The sequence below is a fragment of the Phodopus roborovskii genome, unplaced genomic scaffold, assembly GCF_943737965.1.
Source record: "Phodopus roborovskii unplaced genomic scaffold, PHOROB, whole genome shotgun sequence".
NCBI lineage: Eukaryota > Metazoa > Chordata > Mammalia > Rodentia > Cricetidae > Phodopus > Phodopus roborovskii.
The window spans coordinates 1,776,628-1,800,494 of record NW_026126424.1 but is presented as its reverse complement, the minus strand read 5'-3'; positions in this window follow the sequence as shown (position 1 = coordinate 1,800,494).

The window sequence follows — 23,867 nt, the reverse complement described above, 5'->3', positions numbered from 1 at the left end:
GTAACAATGAAATAAGACTGAAGTTACTAAAGTTATATCACTGTCAATACAAACTTTCATTGTTATAGAATTTAAATTGAAATAAATTAGCAGGCATAGTTGAAATGATTTACTAACATTTCCATTCTTTATTTCAAAAGGTCAGGATTCTGAGAGTTTTATTAGCTAAAACATTCCTGCTTCCAGACAAAAACCACCTTTCTATAGAGAAGGTAAACCTGGGCAAATGTCTAGGAAATTATAATAGACATACTGTCTCTTTGCACTTGAAAGTGGCAGGAATTAAAATATACTAAGAGTAAAAACATAGCTGGAAACGAAGGTCAAGCTATATTGGAACACTGAAACACTCTCCACCCTTTGTCGCAATTAACCGAAATTTGTTCTCTTAAGGGGACTCTAGACTTTTTTTTTTTTTTTTTTTTTTTTTTTTTGCATCTATCCTGTCATCTTTTACTCCTTAGTGTCCCACCAACCATTTATACACACCAGGAATTCTAATGAGAACAGGGACATGCTTACCCTGACCATAGGGATGAGCCAGTGGTGAGCACATGATCCAAGTAAGCCAACCCAAGCTCGCCCCTGGGGTTTTTCATACTGAAGGTGGGAAAGACATTTCCCTTCTGGGACGCTAGACTTGAAGATGTGGCCCCCAACATGTGAAAGCACAAATAAGCAAGAGGACAGGTTTGAGACAGACACCAAGATGGGGGAGGAAGAACAGCATTCAAGATCCTAGAGCTACTTGAAGTTGAGGTCAGGGTACCATGGATACCTTTCTGGGATTTGATTACTAGATCTGTAAACACTTTTTTTTTTTTGGTAAGCCCCTTTAGATTTACTCTTACAACCATGAATCTTAAACAATACAATTTTCTATCTTTCTCTAAGATTTACTCTTACAACCATGAATCTTAAACAATACAATTTTCTATCTTTCTCTAAGTGCTGTTATTCATACTATTCTAATTCAGTTTCAGAGAAATAGATTTATGATTCCAAAAACATAGGTCATTGTAATTTCAGGCCCTTGGCTCTTGAGGTTGTTCAATTAACTGAGACTTAAACCAGTGCTACAGAATATTGTGATTCCAGCTGTTGACCACTGAGGTTGAAGAGATATGTATCTTTAATCATGAACCAAAGAAATCTCTTTCTCCCCAAGAACATCTGAGAACTTCTTCAGTGTGTTGATTTTCGAGAAGAGAAAATCAATTAAGAAGTAAACACAAAAACACATCACTCCATCCATGGTGAAATTACAGGGTTAGGAACATTCCCTGGTGTGTAGGAGTTGAGTCTAGGATCTGCTGCTGGAGGTTATAAGGTCTTTTTCTTATGTAGAGAGCAAGGGGGTGGGAACCTTGGAAGCTCTAAGCTGGCACCATGGAGATTTTCTGCTCAATCTGAACATATCACCTGCCTATGCATTCACATTTCAGAAGAGCCCTGGCTCGTCATTGTAAGGTGTGTGTGTGTGTGTGTGTGTGTACGTGCATGGTTTTTATGGGACTGCTCTATCCAGTAGAAAGAATGTATAGACAGAGACACTTCATCTATTGGCAAGAGAAAATCAGATTTTAAAGCCTCTAATCTATAACTAAAATATAGGATAGAGGGAGATGTTCATCTGCCTTACTGGTAATATCAATGGTAGGAAACCACTAGAATGACATGGGGACCTAATAATGGTCCCCCAAAGCAGTGATGGCTGAAAGCACAAGCCAACTGCTTAGCAGGGGGACATAGCCCCCAGGAGAGAAAGCTGTCTAGTGCTCTCTCCATCACAGACGTCCAAAGGTAAACATGGTTGTTCCCTTGTTGAGTATGGCTTGTTTGCTTTAAATATATCTACACCTGAATCCACACTGCTGAAAGATGTATATAAACCCCCACACGTTTGTCTTTCTCCTCTTTTATCAACTCTGTGACGAGAGCAGCATGTTGACTCATGACGGGATGTGGCACACAGATACATAGTTCTCAACATGGGATGCTAATAATATTGTTTTCATACTGCCACAAAGGACTACATAAGAAATTATTCTAAGCTCCACACTTTGGGGGGGTATTATAAATTTATGCTGGAGGAGCTAAGGATTGTAAGTTAGTAGATTGCTTGCCTAGCATGCACTCTGCCCTGCATTCCAGACCCTGTACTGCAGACACTCAGGTGGCTGTACATGCCTTGTAATTCCAGCACATGAGAGGGCCAGCTGTAACTGAAGTGAGCCCCATGCATCCTTTCTCTGGTGCATCGGGCATTTGAAATTATACTTTGGTGCTGGGAGGTGCCTTTGAAAGGGTCTGTTCTGATTTTGTCTCATGAAGGTAAGGGCACAAGGCTCAAGCAGATGGCACCCTCGAGGGCCACTCACCACACTGTGTAGGCCAAACTGAGGCAAGATCTAAAACAAAACAAAACAAACAAAAACACAACAGTGTTTACTAGAGTAAAAACCACCACTGGAGATTTATTTCCAAACCCAGAGAAGACACTGAAACCTGAAGTTATTATAATTATCTTTGGGGACTTTGATAATTAGCTATAAGCCTGCCATCCGTTAGTTCTCAAAATATGGAAGCTACCATGACTAATTCAGTTTTACAGATGGAGAAACTGAGGCGATGAATGGAAGTAAGCGTACTCAAGTTTTTATGGAGAGGATAGATCAGAGCTCAGCCCATACATAGCCTTACTATAAAGCACAGATGTGGGTACCCCAAATAGAGCGTAGTGTTTAGTAACATCTATCAATCACACCCTCCAAGTGAGGAATGTCTACTGCTCTGTGTAGTCACGATGCTACTTTATAAATGAACTACAATAAAACCAAAGCCCTCACCAAAGCTGGTGCCTTTTTTCCCCTCAGTCACGTGTCTTTTTCCTCAGTCATGTGGCTTTAGTATATGTGTACTTGGGTAGATATGAAGTAACCAACAAAAGGGACCTTCCCATTGCTAAGGAGCTGTCTGCTACATTATCTGCTTCCTCCTTCCCTCTCCAGGGCAGGACAGCTGTGACTGTGTTCTTTCTCAGAGGATGAGACAGGAGAAAAGCCTGTAGGTAAGGAAGGCCGCCCAACAGCCCTTGCTGCAGCTGGTTGGGGCTCTCCTCAGCTTTGTCCCATGGAGATTGCCTTTAATCAGGGTGGAGCTCCCACAGGGACTGAGGCCACCCCACGGCATTGGAGCTTACAGACTCTGCTCACAACTCCAGAGATTCTTAATGCTGTCTTCCTGGACTTGGAAACACGAAGGACTCCTCTCCTTATGGGCTGCCCTGAGCAAACAGCATCTCCCTCCTGTCCTTTCCATCATTTTGTGGCATCCACAGGAGATGGCAGCCCGCCACAGTGGAAAATCTGCTCCACATCAAAGCCACCCCAAGTTATTTTTTTTCAAGAGATTCACAGAGCTCTTTATTCCCAGCCACCCCCATGCTCCAAATGCCACCAGTGTTTACATTTTTGTTCAGCCTACACTTCTTTTCCTGCTTAAGAACCATATGCCCTATCTCTTTCGTCATGTGGCTAACACACCCTGCTCCCTTCCCCTTCCTCTGGTCCTTCCGGCCTCTGACTCAGTTACACCCATCCTGGCTGGTGGCTCAGGAGGGAACACTAGAAATGTCTCAGTCCTCACCAGTGCCCTCTGACATGGTTCTCCTTATGCAGAGAGAAAATAATCCAATCACTTCAATAGCCCCAGAGTCACCAGTGTGTCCCAGTACTGAGCCCTTGTTGTCATGTAGTTTGATAAATGTTCTCTCGTGGTGACATGCTTCTTTCACATGAAGTCTGTTGTACTGCTGCTCTTGTCCCCAGCAAACAGGAGTCAAAACGTAAAAATAGTGATGGTTAGGTTTAGAAAAAAATAAATGTTGTTTAAAAGAACTCAGAGAGCTTTCAGTACATCTCTTCTCTCAACTAAAGAAAGAAACAAATCCACCCAACAATGGTAGTTAGAAAAATTGCAGCAGTCATATTGGGAACAGAAAATCCACCAATAGAATGCTTGTCTGGTTCTATTAAAGTATGTTAAAGTGAATTTTCCAGAGAATTGTCCTCCATTTCATAGAAAAACTTTTAAAAGATTAAGCCATGCCATCTTCTTAGGTTGTGAGTGGAATCATTAATTCCATCACTCAACAAAAATATTTACTGTCTGCAAGGTCTGAAAACTGAGCTGTTTTGCATTTAAAGCATTGAATAAAACACACGTGGTACTGGCCCCATGAAATTCACAGGCCAGTCGAAGTCTACACATCGGTTACTTTGCTCACCCAAGGAGATCACAGAGGCCAGCTGACATTGACAGAAGAAAAAAAAATCTCCACAGAGTTCTTTGTTGTTGGGATATTTAGCAATAAGCCTTGCAAAAGCTGAGAGATGCAAAGCTCCCTGCGTCTGCATCACTGCCTTGCCAACAGGGGGCACCACTGCACACTTGGGCAGAGACCAGGCCTTCTGGGTCTTCTATCGAAAGGGGAGGGTTAGAATAATTTTTCACCTACTTACAAGCTTTGAAACATTCCAAGTGGGCCCAGCACTGGGATATACAATTACCTCATTTAAAATTCACAATGATGGTAGAAATACTTCTGACTGTTTCTTCTTAGAGGAATAACAGAAAGTCAGGAGAGGGAAGGTTATTTGTTCAGGGTGAATAGTTAATACTAGCCCTGAGCTCTGACCAGGGTCCTTAGTTCCTGCTTTGGGGGATGGGGGCAGAGAATCATATCCTAGGTATCAACAATGCAAAAACCTAGAATTGAAAGTCTGCCGAAGTTGCCATTTGTGCCCTAGAGAAGCTGTGCTTTTGTAAAGGAGCCTTTTTTATGTCATTTTCCCTCCACTTCTCCTTATCTGGGGGGGGGTCTTCCCAGAAACACGAAGGTCTACTGCCTTTTGATCACACATGCTCACAAGTGTGCACCCACCGCATGAATGCCCACATGCACAATACAGACTGCACACCTACATCCTTTGAAAGGCACATTTCACATCTAGATCTACTGTTTCTTTTTCTGTCTTTTTTTCCCCCTCAGACCAGACCACAACAAAAACAGCAACACAAAAACATGAGCAGAAGGGAAGTGCCGAAGGAGCACTCGCAGGGGAATTGTGATTTAGAAATCATGTCCCTGAGTCTCACTGGTTCTGCCTCTCTGATCCAGTTTATCCCTCATTCTCAACACAATGTAATAGTTTGTCATACCCCAAAGGGGGGAAAAGTCCCAACTGTACTTCAAAGCCCAGAGACTCCACAGTAACTTAAAAGAAATGATCGAGCAATTTAGTATGAAAATGAGTCAAACTTGTTTAAGAAAAAAAGCAAAACACAAACAAACCATAATTTGAGGTCCATTGAATAAAGCAAAAAAAAAAAAAAAAAAAAAAAAAAAGACTTCTCCAGCCTCTGCTCCCAGCATATTGTTTTATTGTTTGGAAGGAAATCGGGCTTTTGTGAGAAATCCTGCGCTTGTTGAGTGTGGTCAGGTGGCTGCAGCAGGGGCATGGAGAAACAAGATTCACGGGCCCCTCTCCAAACTGCGAATGTCTAATGACATGAAAGCCATCTATTTACCATGTTTATGCTTGTCTGCAGTATCACTGTGACATTTTCAAGATGTTCTTTAAACTGTTGATCCTTGTAGGATCTTATGTGGACTCATCCTGCTGTGACATGGTTTAGTTGACAGACAGGCACAGAATGACACAAATACTAACAGGAGACTCCAATGAAATGGAGCTGTTTATTCAGTCCATAAAATGCATGTGGTAAGCACAGAGCCCAGGCAACCACAGGGGTACAGGGGTGGTCTGCAGAGAGGGTAAGGAGGGAGGTGTGGGAAACCCTGCGTCAGAAGGGTAAGAGGACGGTTCCAAGGCAGCAATGGGATGAGAAAGGACAGGATGAAAGGGCAGAAAGGAGAGAGAAGAGGGATGGGGGGGGATTGTTTTCTTCATAATAATGAGGCTAGGTTTTCATTCTTATTGATGTGTGAGTGCCCACTCTCATAGATGTATCAAATGTGCATCTGGTATACTCATTTTTAAAGGGCCTTCGTGTCATAGCTTGTTAATGTAATAAGTGACAAGGTCCCAGGCAAGAAAACAACCAGAGTTCTCAACATGAGAAGAAGTAGGAAAGGTTCTGGCACCCAGCATATTCCATGAAAATACTTAGAACAAATGAAGTTCAGACAGACAGACAGACTGAACCGGAAACCAGGGAAGGATAGTCAGGGGAAAAAAAACAAAAACAAAAGCCCACTGAAATTGTCCCAATCAAGGTAGAAGCACTAACCAATTAAGGGGCAGTCTTGCTGTTGAGAAACTCAAATAAGGAGCATCAAGGACTTTCAGGTAGAAAAGTCCAAGAGCCAGAGCTGGGAGAGGACTGCTCCGAACCGTCCCATCTGGGCAGGACGGGGTCATTGCACTCCCTGCCCTCTCAGCAGCTGTGACTGCCCACATAAGACTTGTGTCAGTCAACATGTCAGTGTGGAGAGAGGAGTCTCAGGAGCCCCAAGCGTTAATCGAGGAGGCGTGGCTGATGGGTGCCAGGTGGAAGAGTATGTGGCCCCTGATAGATTGCCCTTGTCCCAGTCAATGTCCCACACCCATGCATGTACAAACAGAATTAATTAGTGGTGTGTGTGTGTGTATGTGCACATGCATGTGTGTGTACGTGTGTGTGGTGTGTGTATGTGCACATGCATATGCATGTATGTCATGGGGGGTGACTATGACCAAATTAATTGTTTACTGTTATGAAATTCTCAAAGAATTAATAAAGTTATATTAAAAAATTTTTAAAGAAATTCAAGCAAGTTTATTGGCTGGAAAAAGTACATTTAACAATTTAGCATGCTACAATGGTTATTAATAATCCCCAGCTACTCTGTGCTTCTGAGTGTTCTGGGAATTCAATCTACGTTGACCCTTGAGTGAAGATGATATTGGAAATGAAGAGGACTTCACACCCCTAGGGAAATATTTGAATGGCCAGAATAGAGTTGGATGGAACTGTTGACACAGATGCCTGGTTTCTCATGGCATACCGCGCCATCCCCTACTCCTGGTCGTCTCATATTTTTCCATCTACCCAGCTCTTAGAGGCTTGCCTAGGGGTTCAGGCACTCTGGCCCCACTTCCTCTTTTGCTTGGCTGGCAATTCTCACATGGACTTCAATGGCAAGAAACTGTCAACAGTTCATAAAAGGATCAAACACCTTAAGATGTTGTATACATGTTCCAGCGATGTTTCCAAATGCACTTCCTTTCCTAGTCCCCCGCCGATAACCTTTGACATCCTGTGAAGTGATTTGGAGGGCAAACAGCCAGTCCCGTTTTGGGAATTTTTTCCCACCCACTAGTTGTCATCATACATGGTTTGGCTTGAGTGATATTTCATCAGTGAAACCTTGAAGCGTTCCTGTTAGTGACTTTTCCCCTTCTGGGGAACAGGGGTCAAGGAAAGACCTGTCAAAGGGACCAGTCGTCAAGGCCTAGTTCACTTTCATGTCTGAATTCACAGCTCTTATCATTTCTCTCAAGAAACAAAAGCATGATTCTCCTTGATGCTCAGCCCTTGAATGCCACCCTCGTTCCAAGTGAAAGTTTCTGAACAGGGTTTCAAAGGCCCTTGCTCCATTTCCAACTATGGGAGCCCATGTTGGTCCAGAGCATAGAGAAGGAACACAGTTGTATTTTGATCACAATTTGCCACTGGAAAGGGAGCTTTTTCTTTTTTTTAGAGCAAAGGGCCATGAACGAAAGGGAAAAGGTGAGTCTGGGCCATGACCAATAGAATTATGGTCTCCTCTGAGTATTGCTTTCTGACATCCTCCTTTGAAACCCTGCAGTTTTGCTCAGTTGTGGTTGTCATCAGAGTCTCTAAACAGAAAATTATTTAGGTGACTGTTCTCCCAATTCTCTCAAGGATGGATGGTAGCTGGTACCACCTGGAAGACACTGTCCACAACTGACACGTTACAATGTTTGGTGCTTGATTCCATCCCTGAACTTATTGAGGGATACGGCTTCAGAAATGCCACACTTACTACTTGGAAACAGACCACACACTAAATGTTTCAGTTACAAATTGTACGGTACCCTTCATCCTGGTCAAGCGCAAGAAGGATGAGCATCGGAGATGGTACTGTAGGTGAAGGATGGGAATGGATGCAAGAAAGAGAGGAAATCGGATCCTTACTAGAAGTTATGGGATGTGTTTGGTTCATTCATGGAAGATGTACCTGTTGAGAATAGGAAAAATTACACAAGAGGAGGAGGGTCCCATGCCCTTAGGTTCCCACTCTTACCCTGAGTCGGGGTAGTAATTTCTGGGAATGGATTGGGAATGCTGATCTGGGATTGTTTCGTAACTTTATTTATTTTTTTAAGCTCTGTTTTGGGTGTAGCTTCTACACTGATAGAAATGCAGCCACCAGCGGGATCCATGAGTCTGCCTTCGATGTGAAGAGACATCTGCAGAGTTGACACTTAAGCACAGAGCCCTGGCACTGTCCCTGCACGGGGCTTCCTTTCCTACTTCTAACGCTGTACTCCTCCATTTCTCACGCATGCGCTTGAGAGAGCCAGGAAAACCGCCCAGGCTTCAGTGCATTGTGCATTCTCTTTGGAAATCCATTTTCTCATTTTGCTTTGTGAGCACAAAGACCTGAAGTTGTGTCCCTCTCCCTCCCCCAATCCACATAAAAAGCAAGTACTTCCCTGACTGAGATGTCTGCTCAGCCCCTCGTGGGACTTGGACGTGAGAGTTGAACCTACAGAGTCAGCACAAAGATGGTTCCCAACTTGAAGGGATTCCTTTTCAAACGATTGGAAACACCACATGGCCTACATAAAACAAATGGATGACTTAGCGTGCTCTCTCTCTCTCTCTCTCTCTCTCTCTCTCTCTCTCTCTCTCTCTCTCTCTCTCTCTCTCTGTGTCTGTGTGTGTGTGTGTGTGTGTGTGTGTGTGTGTGTGTCCTTGCCTGTTCTTAACCTAGAAAAATGAAAGACAGGACCACTCTCCTACTGTGACTCAGAAATGGCAATCGCAGATCAGCATTCCCATTGCACTCCCAGAAATGACTGCCCCCTGAGTCAGGGTAAGAATGGGGACCTGGGGGGAGAGTACCCTCCTCCCCTTGTGTAGGCAGCCGCCTATGTATTTACTTGATGGTAACTTGTAATTACCTAAGGAATGTCTGTTTGTTGTCAAGTACAGCATTTGTAGCGTGAAGCAAAGCAGAAAACTGAAATCAAAGTTACTTATAGTCACATCTCTAGCATGCCCACATGTAAATTTGGTTTTTTTCCTCTAGCTCACATTTATATGTCATCTGTAACGTCTGTGTAATTAGTGCTACAACTGAAGGACCCATATTATTATATAATTATTAGCTGAATTACTTATTATTATATAATTATTAGCTGAATTATGAAATTTATTATAGCCCACCAATTTTCCCCTAATGTCCTGTTGTTCACCCAGGATTCCACTCAGGATACAGAATTATATTAAATTAACATGTCTCAATTCTCATCTTACATGTTATAGTTTCTCAGACTTTTCTTAATTTTTTTTTTGATGGACTTAGTATTAAGAGTACTTGGGTATTTTATGAGATGCCCTCAATTTATGTTTGTCTGGTGTTTTGTTCACCACCCCCACTATGATTAGGCAGGATTAGCAATTATTAGGAGGAAGCCAGTGGAGGTGAAATTCTAGTTTCATCATGTATTGATAGACACGTGTGCTATCATCCCAACTTATCATTGATGACACTAAGTTTGATCGCTTGGATGAAGTTATATTTCTAGATTTCTTTGCTATAAACTTTCTTCTTCAATCTTTTTTATAATTTCCCCATTGATGGAGAGATGGCTCATCAGTTAAGGTACTTGCTGCTCTTCCAGAGGGCCTGAGTTTGGTTCCCAGGATCCATGTCTGGTTCCTCACAACTGTCTGTAACTCCAGCTCCAGGAGATCTGATGCCTCTGGTCTCAGAAGACGCTGGCACTAATATGTACATACCCATGCAGACATACATGCCTATACACAATTTAATAGTGAAAGTAAGTATAATCTTCCCATTGGAAACTTGTCACCAAACACAGCCAATCGAAAGTATAATTATGGAGCTCCACCACCTCGAGGGAGATAAATCTGTATAAGCTGTGACAAATATTTCAGTTTGGGGAGTGTAGAGACGGCCCAGTTGGTAAACCTATCTGCTGCACAAGCTTAGGATGCAAGTTCAGTTCCCCAGCACCCATGAGAAAGCCTACTGTGGCATAAAGCCAGTGAGGGTCAGTGTGGTGGTCTGAATAAGAATGGCTCTGATAGGCTCACATATTTGAATGCATAGTCACCAGGGAGTGGATAACTGTTTGAAAGGACCAGGTACCCACTGATTGTTTCTTGTTGGTATACTTTTGACTTCTCCCAGAGAACCGTAGGAATACATACAGTGTATAGCCTTTTGACCCTGGTGTCTTTCACTAATGCAGGGCACCCATGAGTCATTTGTGTCAGTGCGAAAGCACAACACTTGTCTTTTAATCCCGAATAGCATTCTTTTGTCTAGATATACCATAGTCATACTAAAGGACATTTGGTTGCTTCCATTTTAGGGCAATTACCAATAAACCTGCTGTAACTGTTAACATAACAGTTTGATGTGAATATATAAATATACATATATGTGTGTGTATGTAAATATATATACACATATGTATATATATGTATATATGAATATATACACATATGTATATATGTATATGTATATCGCATATTTTTAAACAATTTAGCTCATGAGTTTGGGTAAGTACACTTCCATGCAGTGCCCTTGAAGACCAGAAGAGGCCATCAAATGCCCTGGAGTTGGACTTACAGGCAGTTGTGAGCCACCTGGTAGGTGCTGGGAAATGAACTCAAGCCCTCTGGAAGAGTGGTGTGTGCTCCTTAACCGCTGAGTCCTCTTTCTAGTCCCCAAACAGATTTTTTTTTTTTAATCAATTAGGTAAGTGCCCACAGACTGATTGCCAAGTTACACAAGCTGTATTTAACGTTATAAGGAAGTGCCCGCCAAAGCAACTCCCATTCTGTATTCCTGGTAAGAATGGTGTCAGTTGTTGTCTGTTCCCCAACAGTTAGTGATTTTGCTAAAGGAAATTTGCATTTCTTTAATGACAAATTTTACCAAGTGTCTTCTCAAATGCTTGTTTGCCGTTTGTCTTTTATTAATATATGTGTATTGTCTGCTCGGGTCTTTTGCTCATTTTCTGATCGGATTGTTTGATTTCTTATGTGTTCTTTTTACAGTCTAGATAAAGTCCTAGATAAGATGACTTGTTCCCTCCCTCCTTCCTTTAACCGGGTCTTGCCCCCACCTACCAAATGCTGGGATTACCGGCGTGCACACTTCATTTCCAACTCTATTTCATCCTTTGAACATGTCTTTCACAGAGCAAAGGTTTTACATTTGGATTAAGTCTAATTTGGTAATATTTTTCTTGTAAATCATACTTTCGACCCTGTAGCTATTATTTCTTTATTTAATCCAAGTTTTTTTTTTTCTCTAACAGATTTTTTTTCTAGAAATGATATAGTTTTACATTTCCCAATTTTATCTGTGATTCATTCTGAGGTGGGTTTTGTACAGTGTGTGAGGTGGGAGTCAGGGTTATCTACTGCAAATAGACACCTCCATACCCAGCAGAAGACCTCCCTTTACTACTGAATTTTCTCTCTCCCATTGTCAACAGCAAATTGACTTTATTAATGGGGATCACTTTGGTTTATTTTTTTTCTGATCTTCTACTTGTTCCATGGCTCTGTTAATCTAGTAGTTTTCAATTCTACATTGTCTTCCTTACACTGGCTTAATTGTAATTCTTCAAAACTGGGTTTGGGCATCTTCTAACCCTGTTTATATCTTTCAATTGTTTTGACTAAAATAAAACCTTTGCCTTTCCACATGTGTATCTGGAGGCCTGTGTTTGTACTGAAATCAGCCTTTTTGTTTACAAAAAACTGTTGAGATTTTGGGTTTGACTCTATAGATCACATTGGTAAGAACTGTTGTCTAAATAATATTGAGTTTCCCAACCCTTAAGCACAGTAGATCATTCCATTCATGCAGCTCTTCTCTGATTTCCTTTATTGTGGGTTGATGGATTTCAATATGCAGATTCTACACACACAACACATACACACACACACAGAGAGAGAGAGAGAAAGAGAGAGAGAGAGAGAGAGAGAGAGAGAGAGAGAGAGAGTTGTCTGGGCTGAGTTTGAACCTGCTATACAGCTGAGGATTGTCTTGAACTTCTGATCTTCTGATCTTGCTGTCTGCCCTCCTGAGTTGTGGTTACTGGTCCTCCAAGCATGGTTTTATGTGGTACCGGGATTGAACCTAGGGTCTCTTGCACACTAGACAAGCACTCTACAAACTTCAAGGCCATGCATGCATTCTGGCAGACTTACACCCAACTGCTTTTATGGCATACTATTGTAAGTAGTATCCACATTTAAAATTTGAAGTTAAATTTAGTATAATTGTCCCTCAGTATCCACCGAGGGGTTGGCTCCAGGACCCCTGGAAGACATCAAATTGGAAATTATCCAAGTAAATATTGCAAAATAGTATGATATTTGCATATAATGTACATATATTCTCCTATTTTCTTTACATTATCTGTAGATCACACACACTCCTACAATATCCATACAATATAATGTAAATAGTGGGTACTTGTTTGCTTAGAGAATTTAGTATCAAGAAAATTCTGTGCTCAATGAAGATGCAATTTTCTTTTCAGATATTTTCTGTCCTAGGTTGGTTGAATCAATGAATTCAGAATCCATGAACATTCAGTGATAATAATATATAGTAATAAAATAGGAGCTGGAGAAATGAATCAGGGTTTAAGGGCACTGGCTGTTCTCCCAGAAGACCCAAGTTCTGTTCCCAGCATCCACACTGCCTTTTCTAGCCTCCACAGGCTCCTGCATGCACATAAAATAAAAATAAACAAATATTTTCAAAAATTTGGTAATATATAATTTTGGTTGGGATATTAATAGTATTTGTTTTGTGTAAGTGGTGTATGAATACATGTCTATGTGTGTGCATAAGCATGTGCAGAAGCACATACATACATGTAGACATATGTGGAGGCCAGAGGTCCATATCAGATGTCTTCTTCTATTATTCTTCTTTGTATTTTTTGAGACAGTTTTTCATTGAACCTGGAAGTTGCTGATTGACTAGACTAGCTGACCATCAAGTGTCATAGACACTTCTGTCCTGCCTTCCTAGCTCTGGGCTGTTATATCAGCTCTAGGGTCCAAATTTGGGTCCTTGGGCTTATAGCAAGGACATATCGATTGAGCCATCTCTGCAGTGCAGTACACAGTTTAAATTTTTAATAAATAATTCTGGAGCTATTTTGTAGATTCTGTTTGTTTGTTTTGTTTTTTGAGACAGGGTTTCCCTGAGTAGCTTTGGAGCCTGTCCTGGAACTAACTCTTGTAGACCAGCTGGTCTCAAACTCACAGAGATCCACCTGCCTCTCCCTCCCAAGTGCTGGGACTAAAAGCATGTGCCACCACCTCCTAGCTATTTTGTAGATTCATTGGGAGTTTTCTACATAGACATCTGCAGAGACATGCCTTGCCTTTGCTTTTATTTCTTTTTCTTGCCTTATTGCATAGCCTAGGTCTTCGGGCATAATACCAAACTGATGTAGGGTAGTGGGCAGACTTGCTTGCCTTCATTCTGATCTCAGAGAGTCTCTTCAGTGCTCTGTACCTCTAGGGCAGGCAGCTATTATGGCCCATTGGTATTTGCCCCCACCCCCACCTTTCCCCCTAAACTGAGTTCCTACCCAGTGTACAAGCAATGTTTATAGGACCTCCCAGTTAAGGTTTTTATGCTATGAGGGAGAAGGGGAAAGGGTCTCGGAGCGAATTGCACCCCCTCTAGTAGCATCTACTCTACCATCCTCCATGTTTGTTACAAAACAGCCTCCATCATTGTCCTGGGAGCACTGAGGAGGTTTGTGGAGAAAATTTGAAAAGGTGTGGATGCCATCAATTTCAATGTCATGTGGTGTTTTCCATTACTAGCCTGCATTGGATCACTGTCACCTACCTTATAGAACTCCTCTTATGTGTACCTTGTTGACTCACCCTTTGTCAATACTGGGTTGCCTCTGGTTCCTGGCTTAACTTAAAGAGAAATTGGAGGTGAAGATGTAATCATATCACTAGACTAAAGATAAATGATAAATTGGTGTTTATTGGGCACAGAAAAATACAAAGAACTGCTTGAGCATTTCCCTGCTCTTCCTATCTGATCCACTGACCCAACAGAAAGAAAGCCCAAAGCAAAGCCACACCTCAAGCTCCTCTCTCTTCTGTCTGCCTGAAGCCACACCCAAAGGGTGTGGCCACCGTATCAGGTCCACAGATGAGATGTCTACAAGAAATCTTACAGTATTCCCAATATTTGATTCTGTAGGTCAAGGAAGGGAATGTCCTCAAATACCTTGCAGTAAAAATCCCAACCCCCTTGCTTTCAGACGGAAACGTATATCCACAGAAGGGTGAATGGTGCATCTACACAGTGAATCTGAAAGAGGTGGGAGGAAGGCCTTTGTGAACCTCAGGTTATCATGACCACTAGAAGCCAAACATGCATTATCCTCTGGGGACACTGCTGCGGTTTCCCCTGCCCTGGCATCCACCCCTCTCACTGGACACTTGTTTCTGATAGCTTCAGGCTTCTCCCGTGTTATATGGTTCTTCTTCAGGACTCAACACAACTGTATTCCAAAACCATCACCTATTAGTTCACTTGTGTCCCAGGAACCCAGATCCCTCCGCTCTCCATGGACACTTTCATCCTGTGCACAGAGGGAAAATCACTCGGTAGGTGACATGGTGGCTGGCTGGCTTGTGAAGTCCCACTGGGACGTGGCTCTATTTCTCAGTGAGAAGTCACATCTGATCTCCAATTGTACAGCAATCACAAAGAGCTTGAGAAGAGGAGCAAGAAGCCACTGAAAAGGAAGGAGCGAGAGGAGGTCTGGCGAGCGCGTGCTGCCGAGCCCAGCAATGGGCATCACAGCTCAGACTGAGCTCTGCACCCATGAACAGTTAGTTCCTAGACGAGAAGACATGGAGATCCTCTTACTCCTGACAAACAGCACAGCTGCCACGTTCCCCAGAGTGCAGAAGTAAAGTGACAGAAATTAAAGCTCAGTTTGCGAATAAAATTTAAAAAAAAAAGTTTAAAAAGGAAATGCGATAGCGATAACACTTAAGGCATAAGCACAAGAAGAGACATAGATATCTAATCCACTATGAGATTTTGAGAATGAATATTCTACCTGAGGCTGAATGAGCGTTTGCTCTGGGCTAAGTGGTGTGTGTGTGTGTGTGTGTGTGTGTGTGTGTGTGTGTACATGTGTGTGCATGTGTGTAGTGAGATAGTCCTTCTGTGGCACTGACCACGCCCATTAGGGGGTGGAGCCATGGGCGGAAGTGACCTGTGGAAGGAGGTCGGAGGAATAGCCCGGAAAAACTCTCTTGCTGACCGGACTAGGACAGGAGAGCATCTGGTGGAATTTGTAGGTGTTCATCTGTCTAGGTTGTAAGTTATTTCTCCCTGAATAAACATCTATTCGGCCTATTTGTTTATCCTGATCCTTATTTAACAGCAATACATGTGTGTGCGTGTGTATGCAGGGCATGCATGTGCTACTGTGTATGTGTGGAGGTCAGGGGACAACCTTAGATGTTGATCCATGCCTTCTCCCTTGTTTTAGACTCTCTCTACTGTTCACTGTTTTAAACACCCAGGCTAGCTTTTGAGAACTCTCCTGTCTTTGCCCCCCCCACTCTGGTGGGATTGCAGATGTGTGCTACTGTGTCCAGCTTTAATCCAAGTTTGGGGATTTGTACCTACTGAGCCATCACCCCAGCTCCCTGGTACTGCCATGTGACATTAGTTCATGAGTCCCCAGAGACAGTCTTATAAGATGGGTCCTTGCCCCCCATTCTAGATGAGGAAAGTAAGGGTCAAATAAGCTAAAGAATTCGCCCAAAATTGCAAGGTTAGGAAATGGTTTGTTCTTCTATAGACCATGCTGAGGAAGGCGTTGGAGTCCCAAAGTCTACGTCCTGCAATTTCCTTACGTAAAAACGAGGAAACTAAAACCCAGGGCCTGTAGCACACAGGCACTGAGTTATTTACTGTGGAGCCAGAGCCAAGACTCTGGTGGTTTTTTTTTTGTTTGTTTGTTTTGTTTTTTTTTCTTTTTAGTCTCATGCAGCATCTTCCATTTGAGGAGATGGAGCAGACTGGCTTCAGGTGAGAGCAAAACTCTTCGAATTCCTGTTTTACCTACAGCCACGGATAAGGCTGTAGTGAGCTTCACAAAAGTGTGTTCAAACTAGTCTGCTCCTTGAAATGGTTCCATAACATGATTATCTCTAGCAGCCAAGTTTCTAAATGGCGGCATATTTATGGTTAAAGAACAAACAGGAGGGAGAGTCATTATGATGTTTTCATATGTGTGCATGGTGCTTCAGTTACAGTGTCCCCTGTCCCCCTCTGCCGTTTTCCTACTTTCTCCTGACAGTCCTGTTTCCTCCCAAATGCCTCATTTCTTTAAACAACAACGTGGGCCTCTGAGATGGTTCATCAGGTAAAGGAAGTTGTTGCCAAGACTGACAACCTGAGTTTGATCCCTAGAGCCCAGGTAGGGGAAGGAAAGAAGTGACTCCTACAAATTGTTCTCTAACTTCCAGGCATGTGTACACTCCCCTACAAAAATAAATACAGCAAAACAAGACAGAAAACACTAGATTCTGAATGGTAGAGACAGCATATCTGTCTTCTTTCAGTCTGGCTTGTTTCCCTTGCCATGGTGATCTCCATCCCGTCTTCCTACAAACAGTGTAATTTGTTCTCTGTGTTTCCAGTATCCAATTTCAGCGTGGTCAGGCAGACTAGAAGGGCTTGTTTCCTGGGTTCTGTCTGCACTGCCCACCATGGCCCCTGTCCTCTTCAGATCCTCTTAGCTGGGTTTCTAAGAAAAGAGTGGTAGGAGAAGGCGAAGCTGTAAATAAATACTACACCAAGAGAGATGTGGCTCTTTCAGGGACAAAGGGGGTCACCAGGGTTCAAGCAGGAACAACACAGAGCAACTGTGGACCTCACCCGAGGTCCACTTTATGGCCTGGGATGTTTATAGGCCAAGACATGATTCTTATTACTTTATACCCACACATGATGCTCATCCCCAGTCCTTTACACTGTCAAATAAAAGGAAAATAATAACACCTTATGTTTGTATATTGATTTATAGCTTACTAAGCACTTTTACAGTTGTGATCTCATTTGATCCTGACAATAATGTTGTGAAACAGCGAAGGAAGGTTATTATTAATCCCATTTTACAGATACGGAAACTAAGACTTAGCATTAAGTGAGTTGCTCAAGTTCCATCAAGGTTGATATCCGGCACTCAAGGCAGGGTAGCACCTAGTGAGGGACCAAAAGAGTCATTTCAATTTAGGACTCCAATCATGGTCTCCACAAGCTCAGGGCTGAGAGAGAGCTCAAAGGCAAAATGATATGGACAGCAACAGAAGTCCCAAAGAAAAGACAGATAGTAGAGGTGTGTGTGTGTGCGTGCAGGTATGCACATGAATGTTCAGGTGTACCTACCTATGCACACATGGAGGCCAGAGCAGGACATTAAGTGTCTTCTCTATCTCACCATCTGGTAGCGCTGCATTTGGTCTACTCTGGTTATCCAGTGAGCTCTCAGGACCCGCCTTTCTTCACCCCCAATGTTTGAGCCATAGTCTTGTAAAGCCATGACTGGCATTTTGCACACTGGGGATGCCCATGTTTGCAGCACAAGCATGCTTGCCTGCTAAGACATCTCCTTATCCTGAGAGATACAAAGCCATTTATACAAGAATGTCTATTAATGCATTTCAAGACCAAGAAAGCCTTAGAAGGGCCATAGGCAACTAGACGACTTTAAATTTGCTTTGCCTCCCCAGAAATAAGTAAGATAGATAGATAGATAGATAGATAGATAGATAGATAGATAGATAGGAAAATGGGAATCAGGAAATACACCAGACAGATATTTTGGTGACTTTGAGAAATACTACAAAGTGTTTCTAACCTTATATACAAATAAAGCCTGTATTAGGGGGTGGGTGATGGTTCAGCAGTTAAGAGAACTTGGTGCTCTTGCAGAGAGTCTGGATTCAATTCCCAGCACCCACATTGGGTAGCTCACAACTACCTGTCATTCTAGCACCCTGGAATCTTATGCCCTCTTCTGGCCTCCTCAAGCACTGCACACACACACACACACACACACACACACACACACACACACACACACACACACTTAAGGTCTTAAAAAAGTAATTAACATATGCATTTTCCCATGAATACTGTAATTCTTTTGGTGAAATTTTACATAATTTAGTTTATCAAGCACAACAAGGCAAAGTAATAAGGTAAAATATTTATAGATATGGTTATAAAAACTTAAACATTTCTCTCCCATTAGTCAAAATAAAATGAAATGCCAAGAATGAAATAAATAGAAGGAATAGTTGGATAAATCTCTGTCTGAAAAAATGTTAACAACTTTATTTTTTAAATCTTTAACAAACTGATACATGGTCCCCCAGAGAAGGGGAAAGGGACAAGATCTCCGGAGCAAATTGGGAGCATGGGGGAAAGGGAGAGGGAGTTAGGAGAAAGAGAAGGGAGGCATGAGGGAGCAGGAAGATTGAGTCAGGGAAAGCAAAGAGGGGAGCAAGAGATACCATAATAGAGGAGCCATTACAGGGTTTAAGAGAGATCTGGCACCAGGGACATGTTCAGAGATCCACAAGGATGACCCCAGCTAACAATCTAAGCAATACTGGAGAGGCTACCTTAAATGCCCTTCCCCGACAATGAGATTGATGACTACCTTATATGGCATCCTAGAGCCTTAATCTAGTAGCTGAGGGAAGCAAAAGCAGACACCCACAGCTAAACACTGAGCCAAATGCCTGGAATCCAGTTGCAGAGAGGGAGGAGTGATTAGCAAAGGGGTCAAGACCAGGCTGGAGAAACCCACAGAAAAAAGCTGCCCTGAACAAGGGGGAGCTCATGGACCCCAGTCTGGCAGCTGGGGAACCAGCATTGGACCAATCCAGACCCCTTGAATATGGGTGTCAGTTAGGAGGACTGGGCAGTCTATGGGACCACTGGTAGTGGATCAGTATTTATCCCTAGTATATGAATGGGCTTTGGGAGCCCATTCCATATAGAGGGATACTCTCTCAGCCTAGACACATGGGAGAGGACCCCTGCTTGAAATGATATGACAGACTTTGAAGATCCCCCATGGAAGGCCTCACCCTCCCTGGGGAGCAGAAAGGGATGGGATAGGGTGTTGTGTGTATGGGGGGGAGGGGATAGGGGAGGAGGGGAAGGGCAGGGAACTTGTTTCAAAATCAAATTTAAAAAAGGAAAAAAAAAAAACCAAACTGATAAGACATTAATAACTATTGTGTTCTTAATAATGAATCAATTCCCCATTGGGCAAACATGAACTTGGGATATGGACAAGTCATTTACAAAATGTATTGGGGACTGGGGAGATTGTTCAGACTATGAAGCGCTGACCCCACAATGACCCAAGCCCCCATTGCCCATGTAAAAAGCTGGGTGCAGCAGCATATGAATGCCTGTAATCCACCACTGGAAAGTCATGCTGGGTAGCCAGTCCAGACAAACGCTGGGCTTCAGACTGGAAGACTATGCCTAAAAAATAACATGGAGAGGAACTGAGCAAGACACTAAACATTGACCTCTGGTCTTCACATGCCCTCACATTCATACACACACAGGCACACAGACACACATACTCGTACACACAGTCTCTCTCACACACACACACACAGACATATATTCATACACAACAGGCACACATACACACATATACACAGACACACATACTCATACACAGGCACACATACACACATATAAACACACACATACTCATACACACAGGCACATATACACACAGACACAGAGAGAGACAGACACACACAGGCACCCACACACATTGCACACCAGCACACATACATACACACACGTGTGAAGAAAAAGATGACGAAGAAGAAGAAGAAGAAGAAAGATGGGAAAGGAAAAGAAAAAGGAATAAAAAGGAAATGGCATGAACATATAGATAGTCCATGTGTGGGGGACTACACACCTGTATTCTCAGTATTTGGGAGTTGGAAGCAGGATAATCAGGAACTCAAGGTCATTCACAACTAGTTCAAGGCCAGCCTGGTCTGAGGAGAGTCTATCTTTAAAACAACATCAACATAAATGTACACATCTTACATATATTTGTATAACATATATAATATGTTCTGCCTTTGCTCAGTGGTATCAATGTGCATGAAAAGGAGTCCACTCTGCTAATGTGGTTTATAAAGGACGCTGCAATCCTTACATTGTGTTTTCTTTTTTGATATAAAAGTAGGTTCAGGGACATCAGCGACACGGAGGTACCAACACTGATCATCTGTAGGCCAGATGACTATAGACGCTTTCCCCCTGTTTTGTAATGAGAGATTAATCTGTGATGGGAGCTGGCTGGGTCGGTGCTTGCCGCACAGACACGAAGACCCGAGTTCCATGTCCCTACACCATGTACGCAAAGCCAGGAGTGGTGCTGGCACCTGTGACCTCAGTGCTGGGCAACGGGAAGCAGGAGGGCCACCCGGGCTCACCGGCTACTTGTCTAGCCTACCTGGTGAGCTTCAGACCAGTGAGAAATACTATCTCAAAACAAAAACCAAAAAGGCGAGCAGTGTCTGGGGAATGGTAACCGAACACACACACACACACACACACACCACAAACACCACACAACCACACATACCACACACACACACCATACCCATACATACGTATACCACACACACACATACACACCGCACCACACAATACCACATTCACACCACAAATACCACATATACACCATACCCACAAATACCACACACACACACCACAAACACCACACAGTCCACACACACACCATACCCACATATACATATACCACACACACACACACACATACACACTGCACCACACAATACCACACTCACACCACAAACACCACACAGACCACACACACACCATACCCACATATACATATACCACACACACACACCACACCATACACACATACATGCACTGGTATGTGGTGTACATGCAAAGTCATACACATACATGTGCACACTTGGAATCAAAACATAAATTCCTATTACACAACCATTCCTCTTTTAAAAGGTCACATTTGATTAGTTGTCTCTGGATGCTCACCTCTGTACCAGGGACACATTCTGTCATGAAATGCAGCGGCTTCTTACACTCCATCTGGATAGATAACCTGAGGCAGCTTGCTCCTACATGTTGTTCTTGCCTTTTGGTGTCCTCCTAGAAATAATTACTGTCCTCTGCTTGGAGAGGAGGCATCCAGATTGTTATACAAACAGAAGAGTCACAAATGTTAGTTTTGAAATGTTGGAGGCTGCTGTTGCTTCTGGATAGACAAATAGGGTACAAGTTCTTTGTTACCATGCTACACTAGGAAACTGGGTCTTTGGGATTCGTCAAACACAGGGGTTGGATGCAGACTCTGGCTCACTGATTTCTTCCCCATCACAGACCATGCTTTACTCTGTGTAGTTGACCTTGCTCCAGGATGCTCACCTGAGCCCCACGGACAAGCACAACCTGCTATACACACTACTGTTTAAGTAGATAATAGATAAAGAGCAAATGTTCCCACAGTCAGTCAAGGGGCAGCTCTAGGACTCAAGCTCATTGTCAAAACTGTATTTACTGTCTCTAAAACTTCCACTCACTATGTGGGTGTGGCAACATACGCCTTTAATCCCAGGGGAGGCAGAGACAAGCTGATCTGTGAGTTTGAGGCCAGCCTGGTCTACACAGCAAGTTCCAGGACAGCCAAGGTTGCACAGAGAAACCCTGTCTATAAAAACAAAACAAACAAAAAGAAAAAAAATTTCACTCACCAAAGAATGACAGTTCAATAATCTTGCATGGCTTTTTATGAAAGGGCAGAGGCCCCTCATTAGAGAAGGTCAAGAAAGCAGATAGGTTTTATACAGCCTTTTATCACAGAGGAAGAACAGAGTTTCCATAGGAAAGCATCATTAGCTGACGGCATAGTCCTATCATCACAGCTACTCTGGATGAGGCAGGAGGATTGTCCAATGCAAAGCCTGCTTAGGTCATGGAGAATTTAAGGCTAAGCATGGTTAATTTAGTGGGATTTCATCTCAAAAAGGAAAATAAATAAATAAGACTGGGGGTTAAAGCTTAGTAGTAGCATGCCCAAAGGCCTAGGTCCAATGTCTAGTACAATGCAAAATTAAAAACATTAAAAAGAAGACACCAATAGGTTCCATCAGAAGGACATGGCTACTGTGATAACAGTAAGCCCTGCCTTTCACGTCTGTGAAAGACTAGCATATACATGGGGCAAGTGGTTGGCACTTCTTCACATCCCCAAATCTTACTAACATGACCACACAAGGAGTCTTCTCTATACAAGGAGGCTCCGTCATTCCCCTCAGATACTCTCTAAGGACAGCGCTCTTGCATGGGGGTAGGTGGGATATGGAAATATGAGAGCTCTTAAGGGGGTCTCCAGTTAGGACCTCCTGGGAGGGTCCCGTGGGAGTCACCCATGAGGGTCCCCTGTGAGGGTCTTCTGTGGCAACCTCCTTGGAACGGGTGGAAATGTTGGCTCGACTCAACTCTGGCAGAACCTGGCTGGTAGCATTGGGAGACATTTCATAATAATGATGATGATGATGCCACCTCACACTTTTCATCTTCAAAGTACTTTACAAACAGTAATTAATTCCTATAATACTCATGAGGTAAGTAAGTAAACACCATTATCCCCATTTTATAGATAGAGAAACTGAGGTGAAGTAGCCAGGGAAATGGCCGGGGGCCAGAAAGGAGACAATCTTAGAGAAAGATCAGAGGGAGACACTCCCGTCTGCACTCCCCCTGGCTCACACCACTTGGGGTGCTATCAGGGAGCTGTAGGTAGCCGGAGGCGCAGGAAGGGCAGGATGGCATAGGAGCCCCTCTTGGGCCCTGCTGCCCTGAGAAATGAATGCTGCTATTCATCCCGGGGGCAGCCTGTGGACATTCACTTCAAGATCCCCTTGCAAAATAACAACAAAAACCTCATTGAGGCTCCTCTCTCCTTGGACCACATATTTCCTGAGCCTTTCCTTGAAATCAAGGGATGCTTCGTACATACACGCCCTCAGGAAGCGAAGGAACCCTGCCCACCCTACAGTTCTTGGGAAGCTATTCAGAAGGGTGACCGTGGGCCAGGCCACACTGCTGGGCCTTCTCTGTCCTCTGGGTTTTTGGACCAGCTCCTTCACTACACAGCTAACAGCCGTCTGGCTGGCTTCACACAGCCACACTGATCTTGGTGCTTGCTCCTCGTGGGCCTCCCAACTGCCAACGCTCGGGACGGACGCATCTCAAGTAGCTGGCAATTAGGCTGAAACCTTATATTATTGCTGACAGAGGCCGCCGAGGAGAAACATGAGTCGGAATGAAACAAAAATGGCTGGTTGGGGAAGGAACCTAACCCCTGGGAAGTGAAAGCCACCGACCAAAACATCCACTCCAGACCAGAATTTCACCCAGACGGCCCGGAAAGAGAGCAGTC